Source organism: Macaca fascicularis, chromosome 15 (assembly GCF_037993035.2).
Source record: "Macaca fascicularis isolate 582-1 chromosome 15, T2T-MFA8v1.1".
NCBI lineage: Eukaryota > Metazoa > Chordata > Mammalia > Primates > Cercopithecidae > Macaca > Macaca fascicularis.
Window position 1 is genome coordinate 6249466 of NC_088389.1, and position 18332 is coordinate 6267797.

The 18332-nt window shown below is 48.4% G+C and overlaps 1 long non-coding RNA gene across 9 annotated transcripts in view; it reads right to left on the minus strand.

Moving 5' to 3' along the window:
* The window catches only part of LOC141408582 (uncharacterized), a 98954-nt gene extending 81075 nt beyond the window's left edge, over nt 1-17879 (minus strand). For all 9 annotated transcript variants that reach the window (XR_012424169.1, XR_012424168.1, XR_012424173.1 and 6 more), the window contains exon 1: nt 17721-17879. This is a non-coding gene — a long non-coding RNA (uncharacterized lncRNA). The remainder of the gene's footprint in view (nt 1-17720) is intronic.
* Between the last annotated feature and the right edge of the window lie 453 nt (nt 17880-18332).

Below are 18332 nucleotides of genomic sequence, written 5' to 3' on the forward strand. Positions count from 1 at the left end.
TACGGGGTGGGTGGGGCTGGACAGTAATGTGTCACCTGCTCACCTAAGCCTCAGTCTCCTGCCTCTCATCATGACAGCGGGGGTAACCCCCTCACCTGAGCTGTTGGGGGAGGTAAGAGTGTTGGGTGATTAACAATTGTTAGCTCCACAAAAATTAGGCAAAGAATCCGCCCCTACGTCTTATAAAACCAAACCAGCTCAGGAATTCCACATCACTACTAATTTGCATGGGAAAATGCTGGATTCTCATAAGTTCTGCCATGTCATTTGTATTGATAAAGTTTGCAGAGTTGTCATATACTAAGTATATAAAACAAAACAAAAATCATGCAATTTGGAGGTTGAAGCAGGAGCATCACTTGAGTACAGGCGGCGGAGGTTGCAGTGAGCCGAGGCCGAGCCACTGTACTCCAGTCTGGGTGACAGAACGAGACTCGATCTCAAAAAAAAAAAAAAAAAAAATTTCCTGCTTCATGCTAGTAAAGTGGGCAGATTCTACATGCCAACTCTTATTCAAAGGTCGCCTAACACTGACTCAGGAACTCTGGCCCTGATGTGCTTGAAGTTTTAATCCTAACAGTGTTAAAGACCACTCCCCTAGGAGCTCTGAACAAGTACTCCAGGTATACACTGAACAAGACCACACACTCTCTGACCGAAATCTAACTTCACAGACCCAAACTACAGAACCACAGAAGACACTGCTTCTGTCCAACTTTGTGTTCTGCCATCGTTTGTGTCCATTATTTCCTACAAACCATCTCATTAGAATTTAGGGTACACAAAAGGCCGATACAACAGGGTTACTTTTCAAAGGTTTGGAGGTGAAGAACAGATACACTGCATTAACTTCCTATTGCTGCTGCAACAAATTACCACAAACGCAAACCTCCTCTCAGCCCTGGAAGTCAGGAGTCCCAGGGCTGAAGTCAAGGGGTCAGTAGGTTGTGCTCCTGCCTGGAGTCTCCCAATTCATAGAGGCCACCATGCAGCTTGGTTCACAGCCCCACACCCCTCTGACCACTGCCCCGGCCTCAGCCCTGCACCCCTCCAGCCCCTGCCCCACCCTTGGCCCATGCCCCTCCGGCCCCTACCCCACCCCCGCCCTCAGCCCCACAGCCCTCTGGCCTCTATCTCATCCTCAGGTCTCCTCCTCTGAGGCAGACTCTCGTACTCTCTCCCATCAATGCACATATGAGGACGCTAGACCCCACCTGGACAACCCAGGGTCCTCCCCCATCCCACTGTCCGTTACAGTCATATCTGCAAAGCTTCTTTTGCCATGTAAACTTCATTATACTAACAGTCATTTAACAAGCCCATTATAATGATGTGAAAATTGGCATTGTTTCCCTCCTAATGAACAGATCAGTCACCCACGTAACCTATAAATATTTAACTATTAAATATACAATACTGTAGGGGACAAAGATGAGGAAGACGGTTCCTTCCTGAAAGATGACTGGACCCTAGATGGAGGGATGAACATTCTGAACAGAATCAACCTAACTCAACATTTGAGTCCGAGAGGCCAAGCAGTAAGACTTTCAAAAAAGCAACTAGAAAGTCTGTACCGTGCCTGTAGTTCACAGCTGAGCCTAGCGTCATGAGCACGAGCGTGCGGACATGCATACCAGGCCCAAGTTTAAGATCAAATATAAAGAGCTTTCAACTGTAGTATTTAACTAGATCTTATTACACAATAGCTTCTTGATTACAGTTTTTGTCCAAAAAGTTCTCTGTAATTAAAGAAATTAATTTTCCCCTAAAAAACACTTCTCCATCTATCGTCCCATAAAAACTAAATGGGTATATTAAAGAAAAAAGACAAATGTTTGACTTCGGGGGTTTGCCTATGACTTGGATAAGCATGATTTTCTTCTGGCCAAGCAGGGAGCAGCTGGACCAGACTGGAGGGAAGGAAAAACAAATTTCCACTCTGACCTCGTTTGGGCACCAGAGTCTTCGCTGTCAGAATGTGGGTGTGGTGCTTCCCACACACCAGCCTCTGACAAAACTCAGCCCAAGGGTGTGGGAAAAGGCCTTCTACTTCTGAAAAATCTATAAAGTACAGACACATCAAAAGCTTCAGAAGACTGTACAGTGCCAAAGAGACCACTGCACCCTTGGAGTTTACAGAAAATGGTCAGCATCACACGTGCCTGAGGTCCAGGTTCAGCTCCCAGCTGCCGCGACACCGTGAGCGCGGTCCTGGCTTCCCCTCTGATGCAGAGAGCTGGAAACTCCGCTGGCAGCACTCAGAGCTCAGAACATTCTAGATGAAAGCAACGTGTTCCTTTTAAAATGGGGAACCGGGGCAGCACAACTGAAGCTCTACGACTGTCTCAACTACTGGGTTTCGGGGTAGCATTAGGAAATCGTGAGAATCTAAATCTCAATTTCATACAGATTCCAAACTCACTGCAGGTTCCAGAATTTCCTGAAGCATTCTTCCACTTTATCACTCAGGATTCCCTTGCCAAACCTAATAAACTCTAAATTCCTTACGGAAAAGCCACCATAAGCACCACCACAAATAAGATCAACTGACGCCCGCCCTTTGCACCAAACCTATAAACTCTTACTCACACAAGACTGTGCTGGAGGCAGCTCTCAGCTGAAGCCGAATCCGTGAGACTTCATTATCCCCATTTTGGATCGAGTGTGAAGACTGTCAGCAAACCAGGGCCCCAGTGTGAAGCAGAGAACAGATTCTCTGACACCTGCCTGAACATTTTCTTCCCACCTGTCTTGGATATTGAGCACCCTCAGAGCTACTGAGTCACCCACATTTGCAGGTCATTTATCCAGCCACCAGGATAACATAATTATGCGATAAAAATGCCTTCTCAGGGCTTTGTCATACTCAACAAGGCAGCTCAGAAGGCTAGGTAAGCCCAAGAAAGGGGGAAGCGTCCTCCAAATAGACAAAGACCAAGGAAAACCATGCAGAGACTCTCTCAAGACAGCAGAAACAGAGCCCGCTGTAGCCTTTCAGGCCCTGTTGGCCACAGCCCTGCTTTAGGTGGCACCATTTCCACAGATGCAGCCTGCTGGGCCCATTTGAAAGGTCCTGCTTGCCACACTCACCCCCACTTCCAGTTTCTGCAAGACCCGCTGCAGCCCCACTCCACCCCGGGGGCCAACTGTTCAAGTTTTCCTGGCGAGACCCCTCAGAGCCTGCACAGCGTCTGAGACTGGGAAGCACCAAGGATCCAGAAACGCACAAACCCGTTCTCCTCATGTTGCTTTCTGGGTTCCAAGTTGTCTTAAGAACGAGTCTTGCATAAACCCCGGACTGGGGAGCCAGTCACAGCCCAGCAGCACCCAGCTCATGTGCTCCACCCACCCCACAGAGGACCACGGAGGCCCCAGCACACTCTGTCCGGGGCAAGACACCAGAAACAGCCACAGTTCAGGGTTCTGCCACCCACCCCGCTGTCGTAATTATCTGCTGTGATCTGAATTCTCATTGGTTGGGTAGGTGATCCCACAGCTCCGCTGCCCTAATTACCTGCTGTGATCTGAAATTGCATTGGTTGGGAAGGGGATCTCACTGCTCAAGCACTCCCTGCTGCCTCCTTGCAAACAACATAAAAAATCCAAAACCCCTCTTAAAGAACGTTTACTATAACCTCAAAACAAGACACATCACGAGACCAGGGAAGATACATACGCACATCTGACAGCTGGTGGGCGTCAGTGACCGACGCCACGGCTTCCGTGTGGCGTGTGAAGCGGGAGGCCTGTCACGGTGACTCAGGCTGGGGTCTGAATAGGGGTTTTCCAAGCAACTAGGCAACCAGGACGCACACCCCAAAACCCAAGTCCCCGCAGTCATGTACCTGGCAGAAATGCTGCGTGGCCATTGACACCAGTTGTGAACCAAGACCGATCTGCGTCCTGTGGCCCTCACAACCTCCGTACACGTCTGGGCCCAGCACAGGCACGCATGGCACCCTGCTCACCTCCAGTGGAGCTCTCTCCTGCCAAGGGGGATGGCCCTGAAGTCCGTTGAGATTTCCAAAGCTCTACAAAGTCGTCCTTCCTCTTGCTTGTTCAGAAGACCTAAAGCCCTGAAGACACCAGTGAGAATTGACCTAGCCTCTTAAGGCAGCTCAAACACCTAAACACAGGAACGCTGGACCTCTCTGCTCTCGGGAGCAGCCAATAACCCACTGGGCTAAGCAGAAGGCACAGATGTCACATCCAGAAGCCAGTGGCGCTCACGTTTGCATTCCAGGAGCCGCCCATGTGAGTCCCTCCAAGGCTTCCAAGTCCCACTTGATTGTTTTCATCGTATCTCTATAACATCAGAGACATTATATCTCATGATATCTATGAGATTCTCTCTACTTTTATGAGCATATATGCTCCCTGACTTACCGTGGGATGAAACTGTTCCAATAAACCCAGCGTAAGCTGAAAATATCCTAAATAGAAAGTGCATTTGACATAATAGTTTCAACTTACAATGGGTTCATCCAGCGGCAGCCCATCTCAGGCCGAACAATGCACTGAGTGTGACTAGTTCACACCATCACAAGGTTGAAAAAAAAAATCACAAATGTAACCATTGTGAGCCAGGGACCATCTGTATTGTGGCTCCTGTCTTCAGAGACAACAGAAACCTCTTCTTAGACAAGAATCACAATTTATAATCCTCAAAATGTTAAACTTAGTTTAACAATCTACAGATTCAAACAAAGCCAAAGTAGGCCCACAAGACCGTTTGTGCCATTCGCTAAGACACACAACTCTGTAATAACCCTCATCACAGCCCCTCAGGGTGAGTCCCAGAGGCGGCTGTGGCTTGTAGCTACAGACACTAACAAAACCAAAATCAGAGTACGCAGGTGCAGTCAAGTCATATGACTTCTCCACTAGCATATGTACAAATGTTTATCAGCAAATCTGATCTTTGCTTTACCTCCCTCCCATGACCTAAAAAGGAGTCCACCACACACACACACCACACTTCAAAAACATAATTCGTACTTGCTTTCAATTCTGGGCATTTAGAATAAACCTAATGGGTGATGAAACCTCTCCTCCAACCCATTGCTTAGTCTTCTTAGAGGATGAAGGATTTTGCGTAACACAAGTCAGCATATAAAAGATCTTGTATAGAAACAAACTTTCAAGTTGTCCTCATTATAGTGATTCAACTAATATACAAAGGACCCAACACACAGCACAATGTCTATTAGAAGAATGATTAATTTGTTCCCCTCAAAATCCTAATAGCTACACAGAAAAAATACCCGATACACATTTTATCATTCTTTACCAGTATAGTCATACAAAGGAGTATCACAAAAGCAAAAGAACACATTTGGTTTCACTCGCAGTTCTAAATTTAATATAAAATTGCTAAAACCACCAAGACAAACATGACTATGAAATATTTAACGATCTTCACCTAAATTCAAGTCACTATTCAATCACCAATACCTCTGCTCTCCTTACAGGAACTTTCCAAAAGTAAATTCTGGAATTAACAGGACAAATTTTTCTAGTGATAGAAAGTAGGAAGAAATTGGTTGAAGGTGGTTCCTTGGCTGTCAAACTTTTTCTCCATAATAGTTTGTAAAATAAAAGCATCAAACAGATCTTTACATTAACTTACAATCTATCAAGCAATACTGGAGCAAGCTTTAAATATTAGCCACATTCTGTCAGGGCTGACTCACATTAAATCACCATCAGTCTCATGTCTTGCAGCATCCACAGCTCATCTTCTCAAAACCACTTAAGATTTCATAATTAACTCAATTAAACAATCTAAGTCCTCTCCTTGATCATTGACATGAAGGGATAATTTTCCCCCAAAATAGTACCTCTTTCCTTGACATGATTTAATCTGTAGTTAGAGTATTTAACAGGATTTCTTTCCTTCTTAGAAAATAAAATATATACCTTTCCAATAAGAAAAACACTAACTGATAATGCTATAGCTTAACCAGGTCAAAAGGTTTTTTTTTTTTTTTTTTTTAAGTTAAAAAAAGAACCTAACTGCATCTTTGGACCTTATGTGAGGTAGTGTCCAGGGTCACTGGGACCCCCACTTGGTCAGTGCAGCTGGGTACCAATTAAAGACAGAAACCCAAGGGTTCACTCGAAGCCCCTTCCCAGCTCTTCATCCTAGTGGAAACCATGGGCACAAAGGAAAGCGGCATTCCACGGAGGACTTTGGGGAATGGCTGCTTGAGAACATCAAAGTGGCTCACGTCCCCCGAGTATAAAGCCAGTGACTGCTCTCAGCTTCAATGCAGCACCATCCACAGCAGCCAAGATCTGGAATCACCTGAGTGCCCCTCAACAGGGGATGAAGGGAATGTGGCCCGAACATTCACAGGAGCAATACTCCACCATACAGCTGAGATCCCTGTCATCCGAGACAGGATGGATGGAGCTGGAGGACATTACGTTAAGCAAACGAGCCAAGCAAAGAAACGGAGCATGTTCTCACTCATAAGCAGGAGCTGAGAGCAGATCTCATGGAGGCCAAGAGTAGGTGGTCAACAGGGCCCAGTAGAGTCCACTCATAAGCAGGATAGGCAGAGGCTCATAACGGGCACAAACACACAGCCTAATGGGAGCACAAGACCTACTATTGATAAATCAGCAGGGGGATGGCAGTGGGTCATCTACTGTGTATTTCAAAACAGCTAGGAGAGAATAACTTGAACATTATCAGCATAAGGAAAAGAAAATATTTAAAGTGAAAGACATCCCAAGTACACAGATTTCATCAATATAGGGATGAATCAAGATATCACATGCACTCTGAAAATATGTACACATATTATGTATCAACAAAAACAAAAACCAATGACAGAACCATTTGCGAAGCATGTGCAGGAGAAGAATGGGAAGCCTGATATGGTGTGGCTGTGTGTCCCCACCCAAATCTCATGCTGAACTCTAACCCTTTGTTGGAAGTGAGCCCGGGTGGGAGGTGACTGACTCATGGGGGTGGTTTCTAATGGTTTAGCACAATCCCCCTAGTGCTGTCCTCATGATAGTTCTGAGATCTGGTTGTTTGGAGGTGCATGGCACCTTCCCCTTCACTCTCTCTCCCCTTCCAGCCATGTGAAGACATGCCTGTCTCCCCTTCACCTTCCACTCTGTTTCCCCAGAAGTAGAAACCTGTATAGCCCACAGAACTGTATGCCGATTAAACCTTTTTTTTCCTTATTACCCAGCCTCAAGTAGTTCTTTATAGCAGTGGAAGAACAGTACAGTCCTCAGGACCAGCAATGTTTTCCTTCTACCCAGCAGCCAACAACGTCCCACACCCTAGCTGGTTTTCCAAAGCCTTTGCCAGAATGCCGAGGCTGTTTTGGGGATACGGACTTTCCCCATCTCTGGCAAACCAGATGGGGCATCCTATTTGCCTCTTACCACCTTTCTCAGACAAACCCCACCTCTGAAACATCCTTCGCCAGGGGCCTCCTTCAGCAGCAACAAAGCTGAGTATTCCTTGCACTTCCCTTCTTCTGAACAAGTAAACATCTTAAGCTTATTTTTCCATCTTCCCAGCTCATTGAAAAAAATATCTTATGCTTTCTATTTTCCTAACACACACACATGGAAGAGAAGTGCCGTGAGGGCAGGGGCTCTTGCTTTCCTGGATCTGAGCCTGGCCCTCAAACACTAGCCGAATTCATACTGACACGATATCCAGAAGCAGAAATGCAAATATCCCCACGACTTCAAATACCCTAAGGATCTAACAGGCCGAGTGGCCCATGTAACTATGGTTTGTGCTGGGCCATTCAACTGGTGTTTTAATCCCTGTCCAAGTGAGCTCTTTAATTTTGGGACTTTTCAGACAGCTGTTTGTTGTTGTTGTTGTTCTGTTTTGTTTTTATTAAAGGGATCTATTACAGCTACAATCAAGAATATCCCAGGCCAAGTGTGGTGGCTCATGCCTGTAATCCCAGCACTTTGGGAGGCCAAGGTGAGCGAATCAAATGAGGTCAGGAGTTCAAGACCAGCCTGGCAAACATGTTGAATCCCCATCTCTACTAATACAAAAATGAACCAGCCATGGTGGCAGGCACTTATAATCCCAGCTACTCAGGAGCCTGAGGCAGGAGAATGGCGTGAACCAGGAGGTGAGGCTGCAGTGAGCCAAGATCGCGCCACTGCATTCCAGCCTGGGCAACACAGCAAGACTATCTCAAAAAAATAAAAATACACCAATACGCCCAGTTAGTTCTTCACCAATGTCAGATACATCAGTTTAAAGAAAAATAATATGAATGCATGTTTTTAAATTTCAGTGTTGAATTTAACCATATCTTTTAAGAAGATATGAAGATAGAAGTTCCCCAAGGATCAGGGGAGAAAAAAGCAGTTAAGAAAATGTTAAAACCTTAGGAGAAAAACAAGGATGGGGTCCGGGCGCGGTGGCTCAAGCCTGTAATCCCAGCACTTTGGGAGGCCGAGACGGGCGGATCACAAGGTCAGGAGATCGAGACCATCCTGGCTAACACGGCGAAACCCCGTCTCTACTAAAAACACAAAAAATTAGCCGAGCGAGGTGGCGGCGCCTGTGGTCCCAGCTACTCGGGAGGCTGAGGCAGGAGAATGGCGGGAACCCAGGAGGCGGAGCTTGCAGTGAGCTGAGATCTGCACTCCAGCCTGGGCGACAGAGCGAGACTCCGTCTCAAAAAAAAAAAAAAAAAAGTAAAACAAGGATGGGGTAAGACCTCAAGGCAAAACTTTTTCTTTGCACTTTGATTTCAAAAGAACAGAGATGCCCAAAATATGAACTCTCCCATCTGCATTTTATATTCTTCTATGTCCTTTGAAAGACTGGAGATGGGATCCCAGGTTCCAAAGTGCCCGGCCAGGGCTCACATCACACCGATTCCTCTACGTCCTTTGAAAGGCTGGAGATGGGATCCCAGGTTCCAAAGTGCCTGGTCACGGCTCACATCAGGCGGCATCTTTCACAGCCGTTTACTCCCCTGACTGTGCCTAGAGAGCTCTGTGGCCCAATTTACAGAAAAGGGTCCTAATTTACACACGTTCATCACTTTGAGCAGAGTCTCAACAAATGAGACAAATATTGACACTCCACAGAAGCAAGTATTCTCTCCCGAAAAATTAAGTGTCAGGTTCCCATAAGCCAGGCAGCTTGGTTACAGAAAGCACTGGCTGACTTGCTGGTTTAATGTTAAATGCATTTAAAATATTAAGTGATCTGGCCCCCCTCCCAGTGGGTGTGTACGTTGAGCTGGTTGCAGTAGTGATGCACAGACCACGTGGTTTTGCTTCAAGCAGAGCACCCCACACCCAGGAAGAGGCCAAAGGACGGCATCGAGGTCTAGGACAGTTCTAAGGAGAGCTGCAGTCTGAATGCCTCGTCTGCAAATAGTCTCTCATTTCAGAGGAAGTCACTGAACAGAGTTCGTAACACATGAATTTTAAAAATTCCTATTTCTAATTTCATCCCATTAGAACTTTTGAAGAACAGATGTGCATCTTCTCCAAGTCAATGAGAGGACACTCAAGACAGTCCCTCACAGGTCCTCGGCCTCCGCCTCTCACCTAGAGAACGTCAGCTCAAGCCAATCACAGCACACTGCGATTTTCTATAATATGCACGCCTGCATCTGAGCTGAGATGTCAATGTCTGGAATGTGCCTGCCAGGCCCAGGAAGAACTGCAGCAGCTGTGGGGACATAAGCCGCTAAGGAATCCGATTTGGAGGGAACTCGAGGCAACTAAAACTAGTTCCACCGGTTTTTCTTAGCAAGGTTTGACCTGGCAAACTGTTATCACTGTTGCTAATTCATGGTAATTGGGATGGGGACTTAACAGTAAGTAATTAGAGCAATTCTAGAATTTGCTACTCAGTTACAAATGGCACAGATTCCTGAGAATGGAAGAACTGTTGCCCAGGAATAGAGCTCAACAGGTCCTCCCTATGCCCCAGGAAACATGACATTTCCATGCACCCCTGCTTTGTTCCCCGGCCACCTGATCTCAGCCGTCTGATGGCATCACTCCCCAGAGCTGGAAACACCTGACCTCTTGTCACCCTCCCATCTGCCCTGCTTTCGTCCAGCCCGGGATATTCAGGGATGCCCACATACAGGACCAGGAAACCAGGGTTATCCTAAACCAGTGCCTGCATTCAAAGTCTTCCATGGCAGGACAATCACCAATGGCCAATACTCCCAGAACCTTCCACCTCAAAACGGGAGCACATCTGGATTCAAGCTGACAACGCTGCATTCTCTTTGCCATGTACACATGGAGGCATGTCAGGTTCCACCTAAAGGTATCAGGTTTCACGCTGATCAGGAGCCCAAGCCTAGTCACTCTGCATGATCTCAATTCACCATCCACAGAGAAGCCGGCAGTTTTCCTCTGGTGCACGGTGTGGATGGTGGATGCATTTCCCCTGAAGACTCGGAGACGGGCTCCTGGCCAAAGAGGCCAGTCACCCCAGCCCCTGCAAGACCCAGACATGACCCTCTGCTGTCTGCACACAGTACCCAAGTCTAGCAGTGCTGACTCTGTGGTGGGATAGCTCTGGGCCTGCAGAGGACACGGGGCACAGGAACCGTGCAGCCTGGCTGTAGCCAGAGGCCTAAGGGATCCCCACGAGGCTCTCCAGCCAAGGTGCCCTCACCACAGGCAGAGCCATTCAAGAGAACTGCCTGCTGAACCAGAAACGTCCCAATCTGCTGAGCCAACACAGAGACAACAGCCACCTACAACTGCTGAGCCCCAAAACGTGGCCACTGGGCCTGAAGGGCTGAATCCGGAATTTAATCTGTGAAGCTCTTTTCAAATGTGTTTGGCTATGTTATCAAATCTTTATTCTAATTAAATTTAAAGGAGCCTCTGCCTGTGGGCTCCCTTGTCCAGCATCACAGCTCCAGGGAGTAAGAATGGGAAGGAGAGGCCCAGAGCCTCTCTGCATTCTCCACCCTAATTCAACACGTCATCATAAGGAAAGGCACTCCAGCAGCAGAAGTGTGCACGGGAAGAACTGGGTTGGCCCTGATACAAGCATGACCCCCATGGCATCACAGCTGCCTCAGCCAACAGGCAAGACAATATGCCCACCTGGACAGGTCACCGGATGTGATGATGCACCCCAAGCCCTAGTCCCACAGCAGCCAGAGACCACCCACTGTTCGTCCGGGGTGAAACAGGCAGAGCTGTCCGAGCCCTCAAAAGCAGAAAGAAGTAAGGAGGCAATTCCCACGATTCCCACGACACTCCTTGGAGAAAGACACAGGCTTCGCTGTGAAAGTGCAGAGGACGGTGCAGTCCCTAGGCGGGCTGCTGCTTCCAACGATCAGGGAAGAAACTAGATCCGTTTCCTTGTAGGAGAATCATCTGTACCGTGATTAGACAGAAGGTGGCTGATGTTATCAAATCATCAAGCACCGCACGACTCTGTCTCCAAGGAAGGCCTGGAAACTTGCAGCCACCTGAGTAGGGACTGCAGTGTTAATGGAGACACGGGTGACTGAGGTCTGGCTTCCTCAGGGAAGCTAAATTTGAACTTTCATCACTGAGGAATCGGTCATTTACAGTCACTCACCCTCAATGCAGAAGAGGGCTCAAGACACTGCACCAGACTTCAACACTCAGGGTTAGGGTCAAATTCACAGGTTTTACAAAACGTATTTACTAGGGATGCCAGAAGAGATGTAGTTTCACCACCTCCCCCCAGGGTTTGCTTAGCCCCTTCACCAGTGGATCTCACCAACGGATGACACATCCACGCCTCGTCCATGGCAGCACAGAAAACCACTCGGAAGACAGCCACTCCCACCAAGCTTCCTGGTTTTGGTGTTTAAAATCTCCATCGTTTAAAATCTGTATCTCATACGTGAGATTACACTCCTCTGAACAACAGACATTGCGACTGTCATTTCGCCCAAAAGGGCTTCAGGAAATGACACGTGGCACAGACGCCAGAGGTCGCCGGCCGCCTTACTCTAGCCTAATTCCTTTGTGCCTGTATGGAGGCTTCACAGATACAGCCCAGTCACATTAATGACCATATGAGCAGCTCAGGGAATAGATGAACTCAGTGCTGAATTTTTCTGTTTATCGCCCTTTTGTTTTATCCAGAAGACAGCTGAGAAAGGCTGGGGCAGATCTTCTCCTCCAGTGTAATGACTCCAGCCACTTCTCTTCACCCCAGGTCACCCCTCAGTCACACGCTTTTGAGAAACCAAAGCAATTCTGTTCCCTTCACTCTGGGTTCCAAGCACTAAATTCCTCTGTTTTATCAATTAGATTATCAAGCAGCCGTTTGTAATCTGGACTGCAATCTGATACAAAATTTAAAGCTAATTTAGGTTGTAGTAATAGCTCCTATTTACGTTATAGACAAGGCATGAATGAAAACTTTATTCTGTTCATAGGACCAATTTGGTAAACAAATCAATTATTCAAGCAATGATTGTCTACAGTTAGATACAAATTACTTTGCTCATAAAAGATGTTCCAGTAGGAATTTTTAAATCCATGGTCTGTATTTCCCGAGCGTGTCTCTGCACCTTCCCCGAGTGCACAGCAGGACTTCCCAGGGCGTCCCATCGGCAGACCCACTGAAGAGAATAAGCCCACAGCCCCCAGCCCAGGAATCAAGTCCGAGCCCCAGCAGCCCCTCGTCCAGCCGGGGCTTCCTCACCAGCACAGCACCCAGACGTTTTCCAGGTTTAATGCCATGTGTGCGTGGAAAGTAGAGAGCTGGAAAGACCACAGCTGACATTCTACAAATGCAAATTCCCTCTTGGAACAGCCCAGCAACCCTCTGTACCTTCCCCAAAGTACCCATGCCAGGCAGGCGTAGACACTCTAATGGGGTACCTAGGAATCAGCATTTAACACGATTCTGATGAATAAAAAAGTTGAGAGGCCAATCAGCGAGAGGCTGCCGCGGCCTCCACTCATTTGCAGGCTCTGAAGAGACACAGACACAGGTAACAGGCCAGACAGGACAGGACAAGGATGGGGAAGTGGAGGGCAAATTCCATGGACCACCAACCACCCCGCCATCCCCACTGAGACTCCGTGATTTAAGGAGAGGCAAAGCCAGGGAGAAAAGATGCCCGCATCACTCGAGGGACTGAGATTTCACCTAAAGTGCACAGCATATGGCTGAGGGCCAAGGTTGGGCAAGCCGAGAGCACAGAACGGGGTTCACAGGCCCAGAGGTGCCACCCACACCCCGCACAGACCTCCCAAGCACTGCTTGTGTCTCCTGCCTGGTTTATTTCCTTCCCCCATTCTACTGTGTTGGTTTCTCAATCGCCCCCCACCACCACACACCCCTCTCTACAAGCTTGGTGAACTGAAAAGAGCAGGTGGGGGAGTAAGATCTGGGCTCTCGGGCCAACGTCCTGCCTGAGACATTAGTTCCAACCCACCCAGCTGTGATGTAAGCCCGAGATTTCTCAAATGTGAGAAAGGAAGGTGACCGAACCCACTTCCCAGTACGGCTTTGGAGACTGAGATCACATATAGCCACACCTCAGCGTCCAGCACACGTGGGACCCCAGCCGTGTTGCCCCTCATGGGAATCCCTCTATGCCCCCTCTGCTACCAGCGCCAACTCCCAGCAGTAGCTGTGGAGGGTGCATCCTCTATTCCCACTCCACTCACCTCCCATCGCTCCCCGCAGTGACCTGCCACACAGCGGCCAACAGCAAATCCGGCCCCCCCATTGGATAACCAACCACACCCCCCACCCCCACTTTGGGGCGTCTTCCACTTGCAGTTCCGAAGCAGAGCGAGAAACCGCCCTCAAGGGCACTCACCTGTTCCTTATTGCACGTAATGACCTGCCACGCAGGGCCACCAGCAAACCCAGCTCCACCATCCAGGTTCTGGTGGGTAACTGCCTCCCTCTCCCGCTTCCTCCTGGGGAGTCTGGGAGGCTCAGAAACTGCCCTCCAAGGGCACTCATCTGTTCCTTATTGCACTAATACCTCCTTTACAGAAATCCACTTTGACTTCCAGCACTGCAGGTGTGACAATTTAGGAATCTTATTTGTAAGCTCCAAGAGCTTGAGGTCACGTACACCTCACCAGCATCGCAGAGACCCAGCACTGTCCCACTGTATTTACGATTCCAAAATACTCCTTCAAAATGCTACTGGCATTTGATTTGCGCATAAAATGCTAAAAATCTTCAAGTGAAACCAGTATCTTCAACAGTTTGATTCAATCATAACATGCGAGTTATACATCTGCCAAGTTATAAAGCCTCATGCATTTACAACATCTTATGTATGATCAAATGGTTCATTAACAAATTACGAGAATCTCTAAGAAATGGGGTTTTTTCTGGCATTAGATGACCAAAGGAAAACTGGGTTCTGGCGGGCTTGCGGGCCTGTAAAGACAGACATATCTGCTGACACAACCAAGCTCCTTCCCACTGACGTGGCCTCATCCCAGGCCCCTCGCCCGGACGCCTGCAGGCCCCTGGAGGAGCAAGCTGACCTGCCCACATTTCTCAAATGCACAGCTGTTGTTCACACTGCAGATGGAGCTCAAGGCATGAGCAGGCCACCACACAGAATACCACACAGCGTCCACGCCAGGTGACGGTGGTTTTCACTCCATCCCAATGCCCCATGTATGAGTTTACAGCCATGCTACTAAACGGATTTTTAGACTCTCAAGACATACTTTGTTTGCTTTTATGCACCAAAGTTAAAAGACTATCACTCAGATATAGGCTCTGAAACTGTGGCATAATCATTTGGGAACAGAGCCTCTGCCAGATCAGGATAAGCCCTTGGGACAACACCCCGTGACCTCGGTCCACACAAAGCCATCCAGACCAGAGGCCTCCCGCACAGCTCTGTAATTTCTGTGGATTTCTGTAAATGAGGTATTAGTGCAATAAGGAACAGATGAGTGCTCTTGGAGGGCAGGTTCTGAGCCTCCCAGCCACAAGGCCACATTCAGGCTGAAGCCACACCACCTCCAGAAACACTGTCCGTCGCCGAGGTGTGCCTGGCTTCTCCCTTTTTCCAGAACTTAACAAAACCTGAAAGGACAGGTCTGTGTAGAAAAACACAAACTACTTGCGATTTCTCTGCCCAGTTCAGGCTGTAGGAAGCTCGTTTCAGCCCTCACCATGTTCTGACCTTGGTTCCCATAAGAAATAGTCAGAATTCTAGTCCCTGTCTCCTGGGCAGTGTGGCAGGCATACATACCTTCAGTTACATGAGGAAAGGCGTGGCGAGCCCCCTTCCTTCAGTAAAACTGCACAGTTCCCAGAACCCTGACCCCATCCCCCTCACGCCACTGTGAACACCTGGACACAGCACATTTCAATGCGTGCACCTTCGTGGGCTGGTTTTCTATTTCTCCACTAAATCACCCCAAATTTAGCGTCCTAAACACTGACTTATTTTCTCCCATTTCTGAAAGCTGGAGTCCAAAACAGGTCCCACCAGCTAACGTCGAGGTGTCGGCAGGGCTGGCTCTGGGGAAGCGACTGTCTCCTTGCCTCCCACAGCCTCTAGAGGCTTCCGCATCCCCTGGTCCATATGGCACCTACTGTCTTCAGGACCCACAGCGGCCCTGATGGCCCCTCAACAGGAAGACGCAGAACGTCAGGAGCCCGGGCTCCAGTGCTAGGGCCAAGCCTCACCACCCTCCCAGCTCCTCACACGCTCCCGTGCGAGCTAATATAGATTCCACTTTAACTAGTATCACCTGTGTAAGGGGTAAGTGCCCAGCTGTGAACTGGTTAACCTCGGTCACACAGACCCCGGGAATAAACTCACAGGCCATGGACCACTCCACAAGCAATGAGTGACCACCTGCTCGGGGACCTCCATGGCCCAGCAGAGCCCTCCTTTGCCTCCCCGTGGACTCAGGGTCTGCAGCGCCAGAGGGCCCTGGATAAAAAAGACAGCTCCCATGTCGGGAGGCACCCACCAGAGGTTGGGTTCCCGGTACTATAAGTAGCCCAGGTGGACAGGCCACGCCCCGTGCAACTCCATCACAAGAATAACGGCTGCACGTGGGTAGTGCACAGGTGGCCACCCCTCGGCCCAGCTGGCCACGCCTACCACATCACCGCCGTGACGTCCAATCAGACTCAGCTGCTGGCACAGTCCAGGTATCGGCCCCCAAGAACATTCTGGATCACAATTCACAGTACTGATTGCGATCAGGGCCACACGTGGCTGAATGTATTTACAGGAGGACGCCACAGCCGATCTGGCTGGACTGAGAACATTTCCCACTGTACATTCTTACAACACCATTTTATTTGCACTTTATTAAACTTTTATGGCTTTTTTCTGCCTATCTACTTTATGGGAGTGTTTCTTGTTCTTATGACTTCAGTGATACTTTAAGCTACAACTATTAATGTGTAAAATTAGTTTGGAAGTCGCCTTATCATTAAACATTTCACAAGCAAGCAGTCAGAGGCACCTAACCCAGAGGGCTCTTTTCTTCTCTGAGCCAAAGCTACATTAGACTCAAAGAAAATGGCACACGGAGAGGGGCTGGATCTCTAGCGCCCATTCCTAGGGGGCCTCCTGGGGAGCAGATATGGAGTGAGAAGCCCTGGGCTATGTCACCGTCTTACTAAAGAAAAGTCCATTTGGGTAAATGTAAGTGCCAGACTTAAGAGATTAAGCAAACCATGAAAAGAAACCACTAACCACAGCTTCTCCAAAACAGAACTAAACTCCCTTTAGTTTGAATTGGAAAAGCAGAAGTGATGATCAGGATACAAAAAAAATGACAAAGTATCTGAAACAGGAGAATAATCAAGGGTCTCTGTCTCTTCCTGTGTGAGTGGGAGCCTCGCATCTAAGCTGGATTTAGAAGGTTACTACTTTGGACTGAAAGTTATCCCCAACCCCAGTTTGTAAGCAAGTGGAGCAGAACTCTTCAATTATTTCAAGGTTTAGTGGTAAAGCTCTGCAACTCTCACAACCATTTTAATTGGTGTGAATTTTAAAGTGACTCTATCTGTTAGCTGGAGTGTCTAACGGCTTAACCACGGGGTCATGTTGGAAAATTATTCCAATTGCTTTTGTTTTCTCTACTGAAGATGCATTTGAATGTTCTTGTAGTTTGCAGTTGGCTGGTTCTGATGTTTGGTCTGAGGAGGCCCAAGTAACCGGAGAGGAAGAATCTGAAACCTCAAGACACTCTAGTGCTGTCTGGGGAGATGGAGACCCCAACCCGAGAGCCACTGACGGACTCAGCACAGGCGCAGGGCCGCCAGAAGCATTGGGCCACGTATTTGCCGCTTACAAAACAACATAAGCACACACCCCCAGGTGTGTACACATGCCCTGTACACGCTAATGTCTGTCTATGCTAACACCAGCACACACCCCCAGGTGTGTACACTTCCTCTGTCCACACTCACGTCTGTCGATGCCAACAGCACACACCCCCGAGGTGTGCGCACACACTCTGTACACATCTGTCCCTGCCAATGCCAGCACACATCCCCAGGTGTGCACACACGCTCTGTACACACTCACATCCCTCCCTGCCAATATGAGCACACACCCCCAGGGGTGCACACACACTCTGCACATACTCACATCTGTCCCTGCAGCCTGAGTCAGTCACAGAGAGGCAGAGGAGGAATAGGAAGGACGTAATGGGCACTGAGATTCTGGGCCAGTTCCCCTCTCTACCTCGGGAGAGACCCCTCATGTGATCCTGCTGTCACTCACCGTTCCGCCTCCATCCTCCATCCTCCCACCGGGATCAGGTGGACGCCCACTGCACAGAGCTGTGATGAGGATGAACAGAAGATTGCAAGAGCTCACGCCAAGGTGCTGAGCACAGGGCCTATGGAGTGCTTCTTTCTGCTGTGGCTGACATCATCAAACAAGAGGCTGACACGGCTTCCGCAGAGAATGTCACTCGCTGAGAAACTGAAACGTGTGACCTAGGAGCCTGTGAAGGTCTAAGAACAAACCAACAAAACAAACGGCTTTGTTTATTTTTCAAACACCATAGCCTGTTTTTTCGTTTTTCTCATGCTGTACTTTGAGTATCATTTAGTTTAATTTCAAAGTAAGTCCAACAAATACACAAAATCACAGGACTGAGCATGGAGCATTGTTTCACTTCATGTCCTCCAGCCTTTAGGGCACATTAAGGAAAGACATGATTCCAGGACTCCCATTAGAAACGCTGCCCTGAGGCACCTGCTGGGGCAGCCAAATTGCAGCTGTTGATGCTGCCCCCAAGCTGCTTGGATGAAGCACAAGATTCCAGAGGTCTCTTCTCTTCTGCCCTTCACCCAGGAGAGAAGGTGGAGGGAGAATGGTGAGAGAAAA